Genomic DNA, 6,310 nt, shown 5'->3' on the forward strand with positions numbered 1-6,310 from the left:
TCCTTTCCTATTTTAAGTTCTGGGATACATATGTGGATTGTGCAGGTTTGTTACCTAGGTATACATGTGCCATGGTGGTTTGCTGTACCTATCAACCCGTCATCTAGGTTTTAAGCCCCACATGCATTAGATATTTGTCCTAATGCTCTCCTTCCCCTTGCCCCCCAACCTCCAAAAGGCCCCAGTGTGTATGTTCTTCTCCCCATGTCCATGTGTTCTCATTGTTCAACTCCCACTTATGAGTGAGAACATGCAATGTTCAGTTTTCTATTCCTGTGTTAGTATGCTGAGGATGATGGCTTCCAGCTTCATCCATGTCCCTACAAAGGACAGAATCTCATTCCTTTTTATGACTGCATAGTATTCCAAGGTGTGTATATGTATCACATTTTCTTTATCCCGTCTATCATTGATAGGCATTTGGCTTGGTTCCAAGTCTTTGCTATTGTAAATAGTGCTTCAGTAGACGTATGTGTGCATGTGTCTTTAGAGTGGAATGATTTATATTCCTTTGGGTATACACCCAGTAATGAGATTGCTGAGTCAAAAGGTACTTCTGGTTCTAGATCCTTGAGGAATTGCCACACTGTCTTCCACAATGGTTTAACTAATTTTCAATCTCACTAACAGTGTAAAAGCATTCCTATTTCTCTACAGCCTCACCAGCATCTATTGTTTCCTGACTTTTTAATAATCGCCATTCTGACTGGCATTAGATGGTATTTCATTGTGGGTTTGATTTGCATTTCTCTGCTGATCAGCGATGATGAGCTTTTTTTCATATGTTTGTTGGTGCATAAATGTTTTCTTTTGAGAAGCGTCCTTTGCCCACTTTTTGATGGGGTTGTTTTTCTTGTAAATTTGTTTAAGTTCCTTGCAGGTTCTGAATATTAGACCCTTGTCAAATGGGTAGATTGAAAAAATTTTCTCCCATTCTGTAGGTTGCCTATTCATTCTGATGACAGTTTCTTTTGCTGTGCTGAAGCTTTTCAGTTTAATTAGATCCAGTTTGTCAGTTTTGGCTTTTGTTGCAATTGCTTTTTGTGTTTTAGTCATGAAGTCTTTCCCCGTGCCTATGTCCTGAATGTTATTGCCTAGGCTTTCTTCTAGGATTTTTATGGTTTTGGGTTTTACATTTAAGCCTTTAATACATCTTGAGTTCCATGATCTTTTTGGCTTTAGGGGGTACTAGGGATTACTGTGTTTTGTGAGAAAGCACTTAGCCACTGTGTGTGCAACAGCTACCAGGTCACTGGCAAGGGCAGCAGTTTTGGAGACGTCTGAGAGCAGTTGCAGTAAACGGTTATTACTGCAGCAGGCTATTCATTTCTTTGTGCATTTAAAGGGGGAAAAGGAGCAATTTAAACACTTTGAAGCTGTGGAAACATTTGCCTTCAAGGGTGGTAAGATTCCCATTGGAGACAGGCTGATCAGAGAGTGAGCTGATTGATGTTGGGTCACCCACTAGCATCAGGGGAATATCTATTGAGATGTACCATGGAAGCATTGCATGGTCCATTCTCAAAGCATTTTCCTCTTTTGTGAGGATCTACACTGGGAACAACATAGATATTATATACCTTTTCATGTGATGCACCTCGTGAAACTTTCTTGCCAAAGTAAGATTGAATCTAAATCTAACCAATCCTCTAGATCTAACTATTCTTTACCAGAAATGCAGAGGAAACAAAAACAATGTAATGATGCCAATAAGAAGCAATCAGAAAAATCCAGAAGATGGTAAATGCTAAACAAAATTGACCTGGTTATGCTGACTAATTAACAGCATTTAAAAAAGAGGGAGGCTATTCTTGACACTTACACACAGCAACCAAATGCAATGTATGAACTGTATGTGGATCCTAATGTGAAGAACTTAAACAAGATATCTTTGAGATAATCAGGGAATTTTGGATATAGACTGGGTACCAGATAATACTGGGGAATTGTTGCTCATTTTTTAAGTGTGAAAAATGGTATTGTGGTGATGTAAAAAGTTTATTTTGTAGTATTTACAAGAGTGTGAGATTTAAAATAGTGTAATATGTGGGTATGTCTTTAAAATATTTCAGCTTATTAAAAAGTAGGGGAGGTGGATAAAACAAGATTGGCAAAATATTGATTACTGAAGCAGGCTGTACGTTGGTATTCATTACTATTACTTTTACATATGTTTGAAATGTTCTATGGTAAATATTATTTTATAAATCTTACATAGAGTTTCCCAAGTGATGTGGGGTAACATTTGTGCTTCAGTGAAAAATTATGCATTACATAGACTCTGGATGGCACCTCCTGCATTATTTGATTCTCATTCTATTGAAGCTATTTTACAATTCTACGTACTGTAGATAACTGATGGCAATGGCAAAAAATTCTTGTCTAATAACATGCTAATTCTGTCGTGCCTGGGGGAGTTTTGATTGACCTCTGTCCCTCACTGTGAAAGAAGTTAGTTTTGCCTCCATTTGCACATCCCTTTCAACATCCTTTACTCCATGTAAATGTGTGCTTTTTTTTTTTACTTCTTTGAACTTGCAATAACGTGTCTACTTTCCTCCTTATCAGTTGAATAAAATCTTTACACATGTTCACTTTTATATATGTATATGTGTCATAATTTTATCTTTTTTGAAAAGTTATCTTTTAACAGAGAAAAATATTTGTCTTTTCTGTGAAGCTGAAAGTAAAATAAATCAGTATACTTATGAATTATTATGTTAATAAATAACTACATGTTAAGTAATTTCAGAGTAAATTATAAGGTAGCTACAAAAGTCAATGAACTTTTCCTTCCAGTTTTGTTTTTATTTCTCATACCATTAGTTCCAGAAACCCCTATGGAATCTTTCAGCCAGAGGCCTGGATACATTTTCGGTAAACACAAGAGCTCACCAGACTGAAATATGAGCAAAGAAAATGTGAAAACACTTCAAAACAAAAATTGAGTAATATCTCTTGAAAGCTTGTGCCAAGAAATCTAAAATTTTTATACAAACCCAAAATAACATTGTTGAAAGACAGAAGCATGATCTGTATAATTTACCCCCAAAGTAATCAAATTTTAGTGTAAAATTGTCACCTTATATGTCTGCCCCATCAATTCTTCAACGTTTTTCTCTCTTTCCCATAGTGGTGCAATCTTTTCTACCACTGGACTAAGCACTGACATTGGCATTGCTTCCCACTTGAGTTATAGATATCCACTGCTTCCTCTGCCACCTCTTAGATATTCAGGGGCCACCTCTCACCACCATCTGGGCTCCATGTTGGCTTCATTTTCACTGAGTTTAATGGCAATCAATCAATCAATCTTACTGATTTCTTAGAAGAGTTTCACAGATGCAGAAATAACAGATTTATCAGTTCTAAAAAGGGATACTAGGCCGGGCACGGTGGCTCACGCCTGAAATCCCAGCACTTTGGGAGGCTAAGGCAGGCTGATCACAAGGTCAAGAGATTGAGACCATCCTGGCCGACATGGTGAAACCCCATCTCTACTAAAAATACACAAATTAGCTAGGCATGGCAGCTACCCACCTGTAGTCCCAGCTACTCAGGAGGCTGAGGTAGGAGAATCGATTGAACCTGGGAGGCGGAGGTTGCAGTGAACTGAGATTGCACCACTGCACTCCAGCCTGGCGACAGAGCAAGACTCCATCTCAAAAAAAAAAAAAAAAAAAAATGCCATTCACAATATACTCCTTTGGTCTATTTTGAGATGGCTATTCAGAGGGACTGCCAACACAAGAATAGCCCTGAAAAGCTGTCTTTTATAGGAGAGATTTGTATCTGTAGAGAAAATCCATACAGGTGAAATAAACATCCAAGCTTTCTCTGTGGCTTCCCTTCTCTGGATCTAGGAAAGATTAACTTTTGGGAAAAAGGGACTAAAAGTTGGACACCTTAAAGGTTTGCTAAGGAAACTGTTACCACATGCTCCTGTCTTATTCTTTCTGAGAGCTCCTCCCTGGAGGATTTCATCTGCAAAACTAGATAGGCTCTACATCATGCTTTCCTCCCTCACCTTCCCATAACCTGTATCTCCATCTCTTCCCAAGAAGCCCCAAGCCCCTGTTCTTTTTGTAACCTCAGGATGGTATAAAACTTCATTACCTGGCCCCTTCTTTAAGTCTCATACTTTGTGTATGACTCCCTTGTTTACACACGTTAATATACATGTGTGCCTTTTTCCCATTAGTCTGTCTACTGTCAGGTTGTTTTATAGACTAAGATCATGGAACTTTCAGAGAGGAAGAAACATTCTCTTTGCACCTTCAACAGCTATAGCTAGATAATGTCCCCGATCTCTCACTGAACTTTCTGCCCAATTTCAAAAAAGCGGATGCTAATTACTAAAAACAAGTAGGAGAGTGCGTTGAAAAAAATCTTCTTGAAGGGAGGAAAACACGCTCTATAGGCCCTGTCTTATTAATTTACTTTTAGACACTTAAAACTTCTAGAAAAGAAAGACTACCATTGTCTTTTAATTCTTCGGAGCTTCCAGAAAGGCCTTGCACAGGCAGCCCCTCTTGACTAGTACTTTCTTCTTTCCCCTTCTCTCCTTTGGCTGGCAAACATTCCCGGTGCATTCACTAAGGCCATGCAAACAGCCCCTTTGTGAGGCCTTTCCAGATCTCCTAGGGAGTGTTGGTAGTGTTCCTCTGTGTTCTCACACCATGGTCTCCAAACCTGTTTTGTACACTTGTCACATTGACTTGTAAACCTTTACTGCAATAGCTTCGGTCTCACTGAGTATAAGCCAAAGCTAGGAATCTTTTCTCCCCAGGTATAGTTGCTTTCCGATTGGATTGCGATTATTTACTCTAATCCCATCTCCCTCAGAATAGAAGCCAAAGCCCACAGCCCTCCAGTCCCAGATACCCCTGGGCCAGCTCGCTCACCTCACGCAGGTGTTTGTTCCAGCTCACTGTAGGTGCTGCCCACGTTTTGGCTTTGTTTCCCCATAGCATTGACTGCCATTTCTTACATCACATTATGTACTGATTTATCTTGTTTGTCATCCATTCCCTCCCCCCAAAGAATGAAAACTCCTTGAAAGCAAGAGTTGTGTCTACTTTGTTCACAGGAGCGGCCTCAGTACCTAGAACAGGGTCACGCAATCACTCTTTGTTTAATTAATGAAATGGCAGTCTCTTTCTCCACCCTCTGAGCTCCCTAAAAGCAAAGATTTGGTTTAATTTGTTTTTTTCCAAGTCCAGCATTTAACTGAAGCATAGTATGCATTTAATAAGAAACGGTTTCATGGATTCTCTCTCGGAAAGACAAGTCAATTGTAGGCTAGTTCCAATACGGAGAAATCAAGAAAAGGACAATGGAACAGCCTTTCAAGTTTCCACATTATTTCCCTACTTCATCTTCATTCCCCAGGCCTTCATAGACACAATCATATAACAGCTTTGGACTGTCCGTTTTAGCGAGTACAGATGCTTAAAGTCTAGCGGTGGTGGAGTGTAACAGAGTAAGTTTAGGGTGCTAAAAATATTTGGAGGCCACTAATGGTGGCTCAGGCCTGTAATCCCAAAACTTTGGGAGGCCTAGGCAGGAGGATCACTTGAGCCCAGGAGTTGGAGGCTGCTGTGAGCCTTGATCAGAACGCTGCACTCCAGCCTGGGCGACAGTGAGACCCTGTCTCTAAATAAAGTAAATAATAAATTAATAAAATATATTAATATATAAATATTGATGGGGAAGGAGGGCAGGGCACGAGCTAGTCACTTATTTGTGTCAGCAACAGGGGCCGGTGCCAGGATTAGAGAAGTTTTCCCGAATCTGGAGGAAGGGAGAAAAGCGGTGAGGCAGCTAAGGAGGCATTGCGGAACGCGTGTGTTTTAGAATGCATGCTGTAATCCAGTGCGAGGCGAGGGGTCAGCCGTCTGGAATCTGACGGAAAGAGACCCGAGAGGGCTCAGTAGAGCGTCCGCCACGGGCCATTAAAGTCTCATTCTAAGGCTCCTTTCAGCTCCAAGATTGTAAGAAGGATGGAAGAATGGAAGCAAGAGAGAGGGAGGAAGGAAAAAGAAAAAAAAAGGTTCTCTAGTAGATTGTAAAAAACGTCCCAACTAATTTTGATATCGTTCCCTCGGTGTTGAGCACCAGTGGTTTCCCTTGCTGGGAAAAAGCTGGGGTTCCTAACCAAAGCTGCTAAACGGGTGGTTAGCATCTGTGGGGACACTACGCGGTTTCCTTTAAGGGGCAGCTCTGCTCGACGCGGGTCGGGCGTGCGAGGCCGGAGGCCGCGCTGCTAGGCTGGAGGGTGGTTGTGCGTCGGGCAGCGGGCGCAGAGGCG

The sequence above is a fragment of the Colobus angolensis genome, unplaced genomic scaffold (assembly GCF_000951035.1).
Source record: "Colobus angolensis palliatus isolate OR3802 unplaced genomic scaffold, Cang.pa_1.0 Scaffold92, whole genome shotgun sequence".
In the NCBI taxonomy this organism is placed as follows: Eukaryota; Metazoa; Chordata; class Mammalia; order Primates; family Cercopithecidae; genus Colobus; species Colobus angolensis.